At 46.1% G+C, this 16,284-nt stretch overlaps 1 long non-coding RNA gene across 1 annotated transcript; it reads left to right on the forward strand.

Annotated features, from left to right (window-relative positions):
- The first annotated feature begins 335 nt into the window (after positions 1-335).
- On the forward strand, positions 336-16,000 carry LOC139581773 (uncharacterized). The gene is made up of 4 exons (XR_011676279.1): positions 336-462; positions 613-689; positions 10,146-10,246; positions 15,794-16,000. It is a non-coding gene; the product is annotated as an uncharacterized lncRNA (long non-coding RNA).
- Positions 16,001-16,284: the final 284 nt, after the last annotated feature.

Raw genomic sequence — 16,284 nt, forward strand, 5'->3', positions numbered from 1 at the left:
ATGAGAGACAGATTGAATTGTGGTTTACACTGCAAGTTGTGAGTCACGAACACGGGGTGGGAGGGCCATGGAGAGGAGGCTGAAAAAATATACTATTCTGGGATGGTTGGTTGCTATAGCAACATAATAAGCAAGGGGGCAGGTTATTGCAGGGATGTTTCCATAGCAATGCCCTGTGTGTATATATAAATATTAGATGCAGAAAAGCAGTTGTAAGTGCTGTAACAAACAATGCAGAAATGAATAGCTAGCCTCAAAAAGTGTATTTATACTATCATTGCATGGTGAATAGATAGTTTGTCTATAGAACTAAGAATATGTTCCCCCCCCCACTTTGGGCTTTTCTGGGATTACCCTCTCACGGCTAACAGCGTTGGCATGTTATGTCTTGTCATAGCCGACCACAGCACTGAACAATCAACCACTTGGGGGAAATAGAGTTACCTCAGCACTTTGCTCAAGGTGTGTAACATTCCACCTAGAATTTCAACAACTAGCGCAAAAAAACAAGTTGATAAGCCCCTTTATTTTCTACTTGAAGAATAAAGACAATGATAGTTTAAACTTTATCAGAAGCTGTCATCATTCAGTACTACCTCCTTCTATTCACAGATAACCTGCCCTCTCAATGTGGATGCCCGAGCCATTGTTCTTCGAGTCAGAGGGTTTTAATAACATTGACCCAGTGGGTGAGATTATTATTATTTTTTAAACAACCTTTGAAACAGTTTGGTGTAGCCCTCGTCGATCCTCTGGTATGTTTTTATTCAGACAGATTCCTTCCTGTGAGTTTACATTCCTCTATTAGTTGGACGTGTTCCAGAAGTCCAACAATGCAGTGTGGCGACGAATGGCAGTGAATTCTGTTAAAAGCAGAAGGTGATGATGCAATGAAATCTGTTGAGCCGAGTGGGTTAAACCAGACTGAGCCACCATTATCCAAGTGACTCAAACGTATGCCGAAGGAGTCATTTGGACACTACCCCCTTGGTAGCTAGACTCACCTTAAACAAACAAGTCCTAAATACACCAAGAAGGTAACCTGGTTTAACTTAAGTCTGTCTTGAGTGTATTTGGGCTTAATAGTGTACTCACTACTACTCCTCTCTGCCTTTCCCTCAGACCTCGCCAGAGAAACCTGTATTGAGAAGTATTTAAGTCATTCTATACCTCTGCAGAATGTAAGCTATGGCATTTATCTATATCAAAACAGACACTGAGACACACATGCCATTTATGCTATTTAACTGTTGCTCGTTGTTTGATCAATATCAAATCAGAGATATCTTGTAGATTATCACAAAACAAGTTTTTATTTTAATTGTATTTTATTTCACCTTTATTTAACCAGGTTGAGAACTAGTTCTCATTGACAACTGCGACCTGGCCAAGATAAAGCAAAGCAGTGCGACAAAAACAACAACACAGAGTTACACATAAACAAACGTACAGTCAATAACACAATAGAGCCTGTGACTGTAGTGAGCATTGTAGTTGTGCTTTGGAAGACGATATGTGGTTCAATGCCACACCTCCCAACTTCGGAAACATGAGCCTCAGGAACTCTGGGGTCTCAAATCCAAAAATGCAGGGGCTGCCTGTCTGTTTCCCTACTCTGTCCCTCTCTCCTCTCCCTCTCTCTCTCCTCTCCCTCCCTCTCCTTTCCCTCTCTCTCTTCTCCCTTCCTCTCTCCTCTCCCTCTCTCCTCTCCCACTGTCTCTCTCTTCTCCCTCTCTCCCCCTCTCTCCCTCTCCTCTCCCACTGTCTCTCCTCTCCCACTGTCTCTCTCCTCTTCCTCTCTCTCTTCTCCCTCTCTCTCCTCCCTCTCTCTCCTCTCCCACTGTCTCTCCTCTCCCTCTCTCTCCTCCCACGGTCTCTCTCTTCTCCCTCTCTCTCTTCTCCCTCTCTCTCTCTCCCACGGCCTCTCTCTTTTCTCCCTCTCTCTCTCTCTCCTCCCACGGTCTCTCTCTTCTCCCTCTCTCTTCTCCCTCTCTCCTCCCACGGTCTCTCTCTTTGCCCTCTCTCTCTCTCTTCTCCCTCTCTTTCTTCTCTCTTCTCCCTCTCTCTCTCCTCCCATGGTCTCTCTCTTCTCCCTCTCTCTCTTCTCCCTCTCTCTCTCTCCTCCCATGGTCTCTCTCTTCTCCCTCTCTCTCCTCTCCCACTGTCTCTCTCTTCTCCCTCTCTCTCTTCTCCCCCTCTCTCTCTCCTCCCACGGTCTCTCTCTCTCTTCTCCCTCTCTCTCCTCTCCCACTGTCTCTCTCTTCTCCCTCTCTCTCTTCTCCCCCTCTCTCTCTCCTCCCACGGTCTCTCTCTCTCTTCTCCCTCTCTCTCCTCTCCCACTGTCTCTCTCTTCTCCCTCTCTCTCTTCTCCCCCTCTCTCTCTCCTCCCACGGTCTCTCTCTCTCTTCTCCCTCTCTCTCCTCTCCCACTGTCTCTCTCTTCTCCCTCTCTCTCTTCTCCCCCTCTCTCTCTCCTCCCACGGTCTCTCTCTCTCTTCTCCCTCTCTCTCCTCTCCCACTGTCTCTCTCTTCTCCCTCTCTCTCTTCTCCCCCTCTCTCTCTCCTCCCACGGTCTCTCTCCTCTCCCTCCCTCTCCTTTCCCTCTCTCTCTTCTCCCTCTCTCTCCTCTCCCACTGTCTCTCTCCTCTCCCTCCCTCTCCTTTCCCTCTCTCTCTTCTCCCTTCCTCTCTCCTCTCCCTCTCTCCTCTCCCACTGTCTCTCTCTTCTCCCTCTCTCCCCCTCTCTCCCTCTCCTCTCCCACTGTCTCTCCTCTCCCACTGTCTCTCTCCTCTTCCTCTCTCTCTTCTCCCTCTCTCTCCTCCCTCTCTCTCCTCTCCCACTGTCTCTCCTCTCCCTCTCTCTCCTCCCACGGTCTCTCTCTTCTCCCTCTCTCTCTTCTCCCTCTCTCTCTCTCCCACGGCCTCTCTCTTTTCTCCCTCTCTCCCTCTCTCCTCCCACGGTCTCTCTCTTTGCCCTCTCTCTCTCTCTTGTCCCTCTCTTTCTTCTCTCTTCTCCCTCTCTCTCTCCTCCCATGGTCTCTCTCTTCTCCCTCTCTCTCTTCTCCCTCTCTCTCTCCTCCCATGGTCTCTCTCTTCTCCCTCTCTCTCCTCTCCCACTGTCTCTCTCTTCTCCCTCTCTCTCTTCTCCCCCTCTCTCTCTCCTCCCATGGTCTCTCTCTTCTCCCTCTCTCTCCTCTCCCACTGTCTCTCTCTTCTCCCTCTCTCTCTTCTCCCCCTCTCTCTCTCCTCTCCCACGGTCTCTCTCTCTCTTCTCCCTCTCTCTCCTCTCCCTCTCTCCTCTCCCACGGTCTCTCTCTTCTCCCTCTCTCTCTTCTCCCCCTCTCTCTCTCCTCTCCCACGGTCTCTCTCTCTCTTCTCCCTCTCTCTCCTCTCCCTCTCTCCTCTCCCACGGTCTCTCTCTCTCTTCTCCCTCTCTCTCTTCTCCCTCTCTCTCCTCTCCCACGGTCTCTCTCTCCTCCCTCTCTGCATTCTGGTATGTAGCGATGACATGCAGTGTTCTCTCTTCTCTTCTCTCTTTCTCTTACACAGTCCTACAGAGCAGCTAGAATGATTATATGTAGGCTACCAAGAAATTAAATGAAACATTGTTTATGTACAAAATATTTTTGACTATGTTGCCGTGGCTCCCATGCCTGGTGAGTGTTGATGTCAGACAGTGTACACCCCAAATGGCAACCTATTCCCTATATAGAGCACTACTTTAGACCAGAGCCCTATTCCCTATATAGAGCACTACTTTAGACCAGAGCCCTATTCCCTATATAGTGCACTACTTTTGACCTGAGCCCTATTCCCTATATAGTGCACTACTTTAGACCTGAGCCCTATTCCCTATATAGTGCACTACTTTAGACCAGAGCCCTATTCCCTATATAGTGCACTACTTTTGACCTGAGCCCTATTCCCTATATAGAGCACTACTTTAGACCAGAGCCCAATTCCCTATATAGTGCACTACTTTTGACCTGAGCCCTATTCCCTATATAGTGCACTACTTTAGACCAGAGCCCTATTCCCTATATAGAGCACTACTTTAGACCAGAGCCCTATTCCCTATATAGAGCACTACTTTAGACCAGAGCCCTATTCCCTATATAGTGCACTACTTTAGACCAGAGCCCTATTCCCTATATAGTGCACTACTTTAGACCAGAGCCCTATTCCCTATATAGAGCACTACTTTAGACCAGAGCCCTATTCCCTATATAGAGCACTACTTTAGACCAGAGCCCTATTCCCTATATAGTGCACTACTTTGGACCAGAGCCCTTTGAACATGCTCTATTTCCATGGTCAAAAGTAGGGCACTATATAAAAACACTGTCTTCTTCCCCAGCCCCATTCAGCTATTTTACCCTTGCCACAGTCATAACCCCTGACCTCTGACCCTCACCATTCCATTCTGATGCAAAATGACTCTGCTGCTGCATTTTAGTGCCACGGTAAAACACAGCCGTATGCCCCTTTAAGTGTACCAGCTCACCCACCCAGGAATTTTTAGTATAAACAAAAGATTGCAAAATGGAATTTGAAAGGTTAAATTCATATCCCACGGTGGACTAAGTAGGATACTTAAAACAACAGTTTGTTCATTTTGCTATTTTTTGTTGTTGTTATAAAGCAAAATAAGAGGATTAATGTTGATCAAAATTGTATTTATTTTTTTAGATAATGTAAAACAATTATAGCAGAATGTCAATATGTTAGTATATCCTTACCACTGTCTACCATACTAAATAGTACGTTCTGTCTCCCGTACTAAATATGATCTTCCGTCTCCCATACAAAATAGAACATTGGTACTTTTGCAAGATGTTACCAAAGATAAATATGCAATATGTAACTGTGTTGTGGTTCGCTGTCTAGTTTCTAAAACTATCTGGTCTTGACACTTAAACCAGTATTTCTGGCATGAATATATCAAGACAGAGAAGATCCAAATTTAGACAAAATGTGTCTAAACCCACTTCCTCTAAAGATTCTGATATACATCGGTTGGTCATTCAACCAATGACACACAACATTGTGGAGATCCTCAACCAAAACTACAGTAACGGAACTGGCACTCTACCATAGTAACGACACAAACAATAGGACAAGTATGACAGTGAAATAAAGTGCGTGAGTTGAAGTGAAAGATTTAGAGAACAGGGAAGTAGAGATTGGGGTGAGGTTGGTTTCTACTTCTGCTGTGTTTGTTCTCTCCAGACCAAACCCAAAACCTTGACTACAACCATCCCACTCTCTCCAGATGTGTGGACAGAAACAGATGCCGAGCACATGCTTACCATGCCTAAACATCCACAAGGGATTGACAGAGAGACAGAAAACAATTACATGAACAATACAGAGCTCTTGTTATTGTTCTATTTGCCAAAATTTCTTCTTTTACAGCTGCTTTGCAATTATTTTTTTGAAAAAATCCCATAAAGTACAGAAGAAGTTGTAAAGGGGGGGGGGGGGGTGTTGCTGTTGGCATAGTACAGAGTATTGTCTTGGGTTTGGCTTTTTTAACTCTAAAGTTACTGGCCAAACTCTTATTAAATGTACAGCCTGGGGAGACTAGGCTTGTTCTGGGGAGACTAGGCTTGTTCTGGGGAGACTAGGCTTGTTCTGGGGAGACTAGGCTTGTTCTGGGGAGACTATACGTGTTCTGGGGAGATTAGGCTTGTTCTGGGGAGATTAGGCTTGTTCTGGGGAGACTATACTTGTTCTGGGGAGACTAGGCTTGTTCTGGGGAGACTAGGCTTGTTCTGGGGAGATTAGGCTTGTTCTGGGGAGACTATACTTGTTCTGGGGAGACTTGTTCTGGGGAGACTTGTTCTGGGGAGACTAGGCTTGTTCTGGGGGAGACTAGACTTGTTCTTGGGAGATTAGGCTTGTTCTGGGGAGACTAAACTTGTTCTGGGGAGACTAGGCTTGTTCTGGGGAGACTAGGCTTGTTCTGGGGAGACTAGACTTGTTCTGGGGAGACTAGACTTGTTCTGGGGGGAGACTAGACTTGTTCTGGGAGACTAGGCTTGTTCTGGGGAGACTAGGCTTGTTCTGGGGAGACTAGGCTTGTTCTGGGGAGACTAGGCTTGTTCTGGGGAGACTATACGTGTTCTGGGGAGATTAGGCTTGTTCTGGGGAGATTAGGCTTGTTCTGGGGAGATTAGGCTTGTTCTGGGGAGACTATACTTGTTCTGGGGAGACTAGGCTTGTTCTGGGGAGACTAGGCTTGTTCTGGGGAGATTAGGCTTGTTCTGGGGAGACTATACTTGTTCTGGGGAGACTTGTTCTGGGGAGACTTGTTCTGGGGAGACTAGGCTTGTTCTGGGGGAGACTAGACTTGTTCTGGGGAGATTAGGCTTGTTCTGGGGAGACTAAACTTGTTCTGGGGAGACTAGGCTTGTTCTGGGGAGACTAGGCTTGTTCTGGGGAGACTAGACTTGTTCTGGGGAGACTAGACTTGTTCTGGGGGGAGACTAGACTTGTTCTGGGAGACTAGGCTTGTTCTGGGGAGACTAGGCTTGTTCTGGGGAGACTAGGCTTGTTCTGGGGAGACTAGGCTTGTTCTGGGGAGACTAGACTTGTTCTGGGGAAATTAGGCTTGTTCTGGGGAGACTAGACTTGTTCTGGGGAGACTAGGCTTGTTCTGGGGAGACTAGGTTTGTTCTGGGGGAGACTAGGCTTGTTCTGGGGAGACTTGTTCTGGGGAGACTTGTTCTGGGGAGACTAGGCTTGTTCTGGCGGAGACTAGACTTGTTCTGGGGAGATTAGGCTTGTTCTGGGGAGACTAGACTTGTTCTGGGGGGAGACTTGTTCTGGGGAGACTAGGCTTGTTCTGGGGGAGACTTGTTCTGGGGAGATTAAGCTTGTTCTGGGGAGACTAGACTTGTTCTGGGGGAGACTAGGCTTGTTCTGGGGAGACTATACTTGTTCTTGGGAGATTAGGCTTGTTCTGGGGGGAGACTAGACTTGTTCTGGGGGGAGACTAGACTTGTTCTGGGGAGACTAGACTTGTTCTGGGGAGACTAGACTTGTTCTGGGGGGAGACTAGACTTGTTCTGGGGAGACTAGGCTTGTTCTGGGGAGACTAGGCTTGTTCTGGGGAGACTAGGCTTGTTCTGGGGGAGACTAGACTTGTTCTGGGGAGACTAGGCTTGTTCTGGGGAGACTAGGCTTGTTTTGGGGAGACTATGCTTGTTCTGGGGAGACTAGACTTGTTCTGGGGAGACTTGTTCTGGGGGGAGACTAGACTTGTTCTGGGAGACTAGGCTTGTTCTGGGGAGACTAGGCTTGTTCTGGGGAGACTAGGCTTGTTCTGGGGAGACTAGGCTTGTTCTGGGGGAGACTAGACTTGTTCTGGGGAGACTAGGCTTGTTCTGGGGGAGACTAGGCTTGTTCTGGGGGAGACTAGGCTTGTTCTGGGGGAGACTAGGCTTGTTCTGGGGAGGCTTGTTCTGGGGGAGACTAGACTTGTTCTGGGGAGACTAGGCTCGTTCTGGGTAGACTAGGCTTGTTCTGGGGAGACTTGTTCTGGGGAGACTAGACTTGTTCTGGGGAGGCTTGTTCTGGGGAGACTGGACGTGTTCTGGGGAGAGTTGTTCTGGGGAGACTAGGCTTGTTCTGGGGAGACTAGGCTTGTTCTGGGGAGACTAGGCTTGTTCTGGGGAGACTAGACTTGTTCTGGGGAGACTAGGCTTGTTCTGGGGAGACTTGTTCTGGGGAGACTAGGCTTGTTCTGGGGAGACTAGACTTGTTCTGGGGAGACTAGGCTTGTTCTGGGGGAGGCTTGTTCTGGGGAGACTAGGCTTGTTCTGGGGAGACTAGGCTTGTTCTGGCTGCTGTGTGGTGTAGCTTGGTGACTGGCCCAAATAGCACCCTTTTCCCTATATAGTGCACTACTATGAGTCCTGGTCTAAAGTAGTGCACTATATAGGGAACAGGATGCCGTTTGGAATGCGTGCAGTGTTGGAAACTTTGCCATGTCTCAAACCTTAATAGGAATACTGTCTGTTTTTGTACTCTACAATAAACAGTTTTAAAACTGACCTCTTGTACGTCTTCAGTCCAAAGTTCCCTGTAGGTGAGTAGAGTACAGAGACTGTTGTTCTCACTCCAAAATATGTGTTTTTCTCATAAATAGAGCGAGGGAGCGGTTCAACAATGCCGGTATTTTTACTGAAGGAATTGAAGAGGTTAGGATAGTGTCTGATTGTACTATTCTATTCAAGCCATTAGTTCCCTGTAGGTCTAAGGCTCTACATACCAATATGCTTTATACACAGATAGAGAAGCAAGGGAGGAGTTCAGTTGAACAATACCAGTCCTTATTGTAGGAATGGGATCCAAGGAATAGGTAAGCATGTTGTCTATGTTGGGAACACCCACATTCTTGTTGCCACGGTGACTATCATAATGCATTTGGTGTGAGTAAACAACTGCTTATGTTACTGTAGGCTTTTAGCCGGGATGAGTGAGTCATTCATCCGCTGTAGGACTCAGGTCTGGCACCACTGTCATACTGTGTGTGTGTGTGTGTGTGTGTGTGTGTGTGTGTGTGTGTGTGTGTGTGTGTGTGTGTGTGTGTGTGTGTGTGTGTGTGTGTGTGTGTGTGTGTGTGTGTGTGTGTGTGTGTGTGTGTGTGTGTGTGTGTGTGTGTGTGTGTGTGTGTGTGTGTGTGTGTGTGTGTGTGTGTCACAAGCCACACATCACGTGGGTCTCAGCACACAAGACAAGTTGAAAAGGTTCTAGCATGTTAAACTTGCCTTTGGGATATTTAACTTTTGGGGATATTTTCCTTGAGTGTGCATCTACACTCCACTACGTATTTATGTGGACGAGTGACACTAAAACCATTAATACGTCTCTATACTCCAGCATTTTTGGGGGTTGATTTTAGATCAAATGTTTGATGTAAAAATGTCACCTTTTTTTTTTAGGGTATTTTCATACATAAATCTGTTTTACTGTTTAGAAATGAAAGCACTTTATGTCTTCTTGTCCCCCCCCCCTCCTCCCACCCTCCCCATTTGAAGGTGCCATGAGTATGTAGACAAATTCAATTATATGTGTGGCGGGAAGAAAAAAAACTTTTAATGTTCTATGAACACAACCAGTCATGATGTTTCTATCTGACTGTCAAACAAATCACTCAAATAATAGTCAACCTGCGCATGTTCGGCCACGCCAGTGGAATTCCAGCATCCAAACAGTGTGCACCCGACATTTGATGATGGGAAAGAGATATCCGTTATGAAACACCCTTTACTCATGAAATATCACATTTACATCATTATTCAGACTCCTTACTCAGTACTTTGTTGAAGCATCTTTGGCAGCGATTACAGCCTTGAGTCTTTTATTTATTTAACCAGGAAGGGCTCATTGAGATTTAAAATCTCTTTTTTTAAAAGCGTTCTGGCCAAGATAGGCAGTCTTCTTGGGTATGACGCTACAAGCTTGGCACACCTGTATTTTGGGGAGTTTCTGACATTCTTCTCTGCAGATCCTCTCAAGCTCTGTCAGGTTGGATGGGGAGCGTCGCCGCACAACTATTTTCAGGTGTTGTCTTGGCTGTGTGCTTAGGGATGTTGTCCTGTTGGAAGATGAACCATCGCCCCAATCTGAGGTTATGAGCACTCTGGAGCAGGTTTTCATCAAGGATCTCTCTGTACTTTGCTCCGTTCATCTTTCCCTCGATCCTGACTAGTCTCTTAGACCCTGCCGGTGAAAAACATCCCCACAGCATGCTGTTGACACCACCATGCTTCACCGTAGGGATGGCATTGGTCAGGTGATCATCGGTGGCTGGTTTCCTCCAGACGTGATGCTTGGCATTCAGACCAAGAAGTTCAATCTTGTTTTCGTCAGACCAGAGAATCTTGTTTCTCATTGTCTGAGAGTTCTTTAGGTGCCTTTTGGCAAACTCCAAGCGGGCTGTCATGTGCCTTTTACTGAGGAGAGGCTTCAATTTGGCCACTCCACCTTAAAGGCCTGATTGGTGGATCCTGTCTCGGATCTCTAAGGACCATTCCTTCGACCTCATGGCTTGGTTTTTGCACTGTCAACTGTGGGATCTTATTTAGACAGGTGTGTGTGCCTTTCCAAATCATCTCCAATCAATTTCATTTTTCCACAGGTGGACACCAATCAAGTTGGAGAAACATCACAATGATGATCAATGGGAACATGGAACACCTGAGTCTCATAGCAAAGGGTCTGAAAACTTATGTAAATCAGGTATTTCTATTTTTTACATATTTTTTTTGCCAGTTATTATGTTTATTCATTGCCAGTTATCTCAAACACTTGATTGCAGTTGTTGCTGCTGAGGGTGGCACAACCACTTATTAGGTTTAGGGGGCAATTACTTTGTCACATAGGGCCATGAAGGTTCGAATAGCTTTTTTCCCCCTTAATAAATAATATTATCACTTAAAAACTGCATTTTGTCTTTACTCGGGTTATCTTTGTGTAATATTAAAATTAGTTTGATGATCTGAAACATTTAAGTGTGACAAATGTGCAAAAAAATATAAGAAATCAGGAAGGGGGCAAATACTTTTTCACAGCAACTGTATAGAGCCATTATTGCATGGAACTCCGTTTCATCTCATATTGCTCAGATAAACAGCAAACCTGGTTTAAAAAAAAACGGATGAAGCAACACCTCACAGCAAAACGCCTCTCCCATATTTAACCTAGATAGCTAGTGTGTATGTATTGATAAAGTTGAAGTCAGAAGTTTACATACACCTTAACCAAATACATTTAAACTCAGTTTTTCACAATTCCTGACATTTAAACAAATTCCATGTCTTAGGTCAGTTTGGATCACCACTTTATTTTAAGAATGTGAAATGTCAGAATAATAGTAGAGAGAAGGATTTCTTTCAGCTTTTATTTCTTTCATCACATTCCCAGTGGGTCAGAAGTTTACATACACTCAATTAGTATTTGGTAGCATTGCCTTTACATTGTTTAACTTGGGTCAAACGTTTTGGGTAGCCTTCCACAAGCTTCCCATTTTGGCCCATTCCTCAGGACGGAGCTGGTGTAACCAAGTCAGGTTTGTAGGCCTCCTTGCTTGCACACGCTTTTTCAGTTCTGCCCACAAATGTTCTACAGGATTGAGGTCAGGGCTTTGTGATGGCCACTCCAATACCTTGACTTTGTTGTCCTTAGGCCATTTTGCCACAACTTTGGAAGTATGCTTGGCGTCATTGTCCATTTGGAAGACCCATTTGCGACCAAGCTTTAACTTCCTGACTGATGTCTTAAGATGTTGCTTCAATATATCCACATAATTTTCCTCCCTCATGATGTTATCTATTTTGTGAAGTGCACCAGTCCCTCCTGCAGCAAAGCACCCCCACAACATGATGCTGCCAACCCCGTGCTTCACGGTTGGGATGGTGTTCTTCAGCTTGCAAGCTTCCCCCTTTTTCCTCCAAACATAACGATGGTCATTATGGCCAAAAGTTCTATTTTTTTTCATCAGATCAGAGGACATTTCTCCAAAAAGTACGATCTTTGTCCCCATGTGCAGTTGCAAACCAGTGTTTTTTATGGCGTTTTTGGAGCAGTTGCTTCTTCCCTGCTGAGCGGCCTTTCAGGGTATGTCGATATAGGACTCGTTTTACTGTGGATACAGATACTTTTGTACCTGTTTCCTCCAGCATCTTCACAAGGTCCTTTGCTGTTGTTCTGGGATTGTTTTGCACTTTTCGCACCAAAGTACATTCATCTCTAGGAGACAGAATGCGTCTCCTTCCTGAGCGGTATGATGGCTGCGTGGTCCCAAGGTGTTTATACTTGCGTACTATTGTTTGTACAGATGAACGTGGTACCTCCAGGCGTTTGGAAAATGCGCCCAAGGATGAACCAGACTTGTGGAGGTCTACAATTTTCTTCTGAGGTCTTGGCTGATTTCTTTTGATTTTCCCATGATGTCAAGCAAAGAGGCACTGAGTTTGAAGGTAGGCCTTGAAATACATCCACAGGTACACCTTCAATTGACTCAAATGATGTCAATTAGAAGCTTCTAAAGACATGACATCATTTTCTGGAATTTTCCAAGCTGTTTAAAGGCACTGTGAATTGTGATACAGTGAATTATGAGTGAAATAATCTGTCTGTAAATAATTGTTGGAAAAATTACTTGTGTCATACCCAAAGTAGATGTCCTAACCGACTTGCCAAAACTATAGTTTGTTAACAAGAAATGTGTGGAGTGGTTGAAAAACTAGTTTTAATGACTCCAACCTAAGTGTATGTAAACTTCCGACTTCAACTGTATGTATGCGGTGTGTGTCATTTTAAAATGTATCCAGTACTGTCCTTGAGCTGTTCTTGTCTATAAATGTTCTGTATTATGTCATGTTTCATGTTTTGAGTGGACCCCTGGAAGAGTAGCTGCTGCTATCACAACAGCTAATGGGGATCCTAACAAAATGCTGGAGTATAGGGCCAAATTTACACATTTTAGATTCAGTGTCCAAATAAATACAGAGTGTATGTACAGCAGTATGATGTGACTGCCATAGATATACAGTATACTAGAGTGGTTACGTGACTGCCATAGATATACAGTATAATACTAGAGTGGTTATGCGACTGCCATAGATATACAGTATAATACTAGAGTGGTTATGCGACTGCCATAGATATACAGTATAATACTAGAGTGGTTACGTGACTGCCATAGATATACAGTATACTACTAGAGTGGTTACGTGACTGCCATAGATATACAGTATACCAGAGTGGTTATGTTTCTGTGATGGCTGTTCCCTCTTAATATCGAATAGGGGAAGATAGATATGCTACTTGATTTAATCTGCATGTAATTCCCTTTATCCAGGCAATGTACTGTTAGCCTACAGTACAGTCCTGTCTTATTGACATTCATTTGTATGATTATTAATCCTCTTCGGGGAATAAAGACATGCAATCAATTTAAATCAAAATGTATTTGTATAGCACTCTTTGCACAGCAATCAATCAATCAATCAATCAATCAATCAATCAATCAATCGCCAAACGGAACCAGGCATAACCCACTACACTGCCAAACAGAACCAGGCATAACCCACTACACTGCCAAACAGAACCAGGCATAACCCACTACACTGCCAAAAGGAACCAGGCATTACCCACTACACTGCCAAACGGAACCAGGCATTACCCACTACACGGCCAAACAGAACCAGGCATTACCCACTACACTGCCAAACAGAACCAGGCATTACCCACTACACTGCCAAACGGAACCAGGCATTACCCACTACACTGCCAAACGGAACCAGGCATTACCCACTACACTGCCAAAAGGAACCAGGCATAACCCACTACACTGCCAAACAGAACCAGGCATTACCCACTACACTGCCAAACAGAACCAGGCATTACCCACTACACTGCCAAACAGAACCAGGCATTACCCACTACACTGCCAAACAGAACCAGGCATTACCCACTACACTGCCAAAAGGAACCAGGCATAACCCACTACACTGCCAAACGGAACCAGGCAGTACCCACTACACTGCCAAACAGAACCAGGAATTACCCACTACACTGCCAAACGGAACCAGGCATAACCCACTACACTGCCAAACGGAACCAGGCAGTACCCACTACACTGCCAAACAGAACCAGGCATTACCCACTACACTGCCAAACAGAACCAGGCAGTACCCAGTACACTGCCAAACAGAACCAGGCATAACCCACTACACTGCCAAACAGAACCAGGCATTACCCACTACACTGCCAAACAGAACCAGGCATTACCCACTACACTGCCAAACAGAACCAGGCATAACCCACTACACTGCCAAACAGAACCAGGCAGTACCCACTACACTGCCAAACAGAACCAGGCAGTACCCACTACACTGCCAAACAGAACCAGGCATTACCCACTACACTGCCAAACAGAACCAGGCATAACCCACTACACTGCCAAACAGAACCAGGCAGTACCCACTACACTGCCAAACAGAACCAGGCAGTACCCACTACACTGCCAAACAGAACCAGGCATTACCCACTACACTGCCAAACAGAACCAGGCAGTACCCAGTAAACTGCCAAACAGAACCAGGCATTACCCACTACACTGCCAAACGGAACCAGGCATAACCCACTACACTGCCAAACGGAACCAGGCATAACCCACTACACTGCCAAACGGAACCAGGCATGACCCACTGCACTTCATAAAGTGTCAGTCAGTTGTCCTTTGCCAAGACAGATTACCGTCCTCAATATAAACTCAGTTCATTCTTCACGGTCCCATTTGGAATACATTAATGTCAACAATAGTTGAACTCGTCTCCAAGTCACCAGCCTATTGTTATGAAAGGAGTACAAAAACTACGGTGGGTCAGTAAGGTTCTGGTCAAAAGTAGTACACTATAAAGGGTGTAGGGAGCCATTGGAGACGCAGTAATGCTTATTTGGAAGGGAACTTAATGTGGCTGAGGTTGGCACACAGAACAGAGGTTGCATCAAAGCAAAGGCAGGTTCGGGCGTGGAGGGGCTCAGAGCCTGCAGCAGGCAGGTATAAGGGCCAGGTTCGGGCGTGGAGGAGCTCAGAGCCTGTAGCAGGCAGGTATAAGGGCCAGGTTCGGGCGTGGTGGGGCTCAGAGCTTGCAGCAGGCAGGTGTAAGGGCCAGGTTCGGGCGTGGTGGGGCTCAGAGCTTGCAGCAGGCAGGTGTAAGGGCCAGGTTCGGGCGTGGAGGAGCTCAGAGCCTGCAGCAGGCAGGTGTAAGGGCCAGGTTCGGGCGTGGAGGAGCTCAGAGCTTGCAGCAGGCAGGTGTAAGGGCCAGGTTCGGGCGTGGTGGGGCTCAGAGCTTGCAGCAGGCAGGTGTAAGGGCCAGGTTCGGGCGTGGTGGGGCTCAGAGCTTGCAGCAGGCAGGTGTAAGGGCCAGGTTCGGGCGTGGAGGAGCTCAGAGCTTGCAGCAGGCAGGTGTAAGGGCCAGGTTCGGGCGTGGAGGAGCTCAGAGCTTGCAGCAGGCAGGTGTAAGGGCCAGGTTCGGGCAGAGTTCATGTAGTCAACCTGGGTGGTATTCACTTGGCACCAAACTGAGGAAAACAGACAAACGGGGAGGGACTAAGATGAACTTGTGTTTTTGTTGCAAGACGTTTGCTGTGCACTAATGTATAAGACCCAGGTCAGGTGGAGACCTCGTGGCCTACCAGTACTACCTATTGGTTTATTTGGATCAGGGAAGCAGCTATTCATCCTGGGGTCCACAACAAAAAACAAAAAAAACATGACAAGTATCAAACCACTGGTACACAGATTTTTATGCAAATATTCCAAAATCCACATAAAAAAACTATAAGTGCATTTTCTAAAGAGACGTTTCCATCAAATCGTCTTGTTGCAGATATAAGGCTGTGTGTGATAACGTATGCACATATAATATTTTTTTTTGTGTGTGTGGGGGGGGGGTAAATCCCCATGTACCAAACGACCAATACAAGTTAAATGGGTTTCCATGGTATTTTCAACTCTACTGATGGTGGAATGTTGCGTTAGGTAGCGACTGTGCTCTCTGGCATTGGAACCTGTGTTCTAGCAAGCAGTTGGCCAGAGCACAGCTATAGCGTACATGATTAGATTATTATGGATAAGAGATTATTTATGTCAGTAAAATGAATTATGTGAGAAATGGCAGTGGAAACACCTCTATGAGCAAATATTGATATAATGACCATATCCCTAGGACCATGCCTCAGGACTACCTGGCCTGATGACTCCTTGTTTGTCCCCAGTTCACCTGGCCGTGCTGCTGCTCCAATTTCAACTGTTCTGCCTATGGAACCCTGACCTGTTCACCGGACGTGCTACCTGTCCCAGACCAGCTGTTTTCAACTCTCTAGAGACCGCAGGAGCGGTAGAGATACTCTGAATGATCGGCTATGAAAATCCAACTGACATTTACTCCTGAGGTGCTGACTTGTTGCACCCTCGACAACCACTGTGATTATTATTATTTGACCCTGCTGGTCATTTATGAACATTTGAACATCTTGGCCATGTTCTGTTATAATCTCCACCCAGCACAGCCAGAGGACTGACCACCCCTCATAGTCTGGTTCCTCTCTAGGTTTCTCCCTAGGTTTTGGCCTTTCTAGGGAGTTTTTCCTAGTCACCGTGCTTCTACATCTGTATTGTTTGCTGTTTGGAGTTTTAGGCTGGGTTTCTGTACAGCACTTTGAGATATCAGCTGATGTAAGAAGGGCTATATAAATAAATATGATTT

Source organism: Salvelinus alpinus, chromosome 7 (assembly GCF_045679555.1).
Source record: "Salvelinus alpinus chromosome 7, SLU_Salpinus.1, whole genome shotgun sequence".
NCBI lineage: Eukaryota > Metazoa > Chordata > Actinopteri > Salmoniformes > Salmonidae > Salvelinus > Salvelinus alpinus.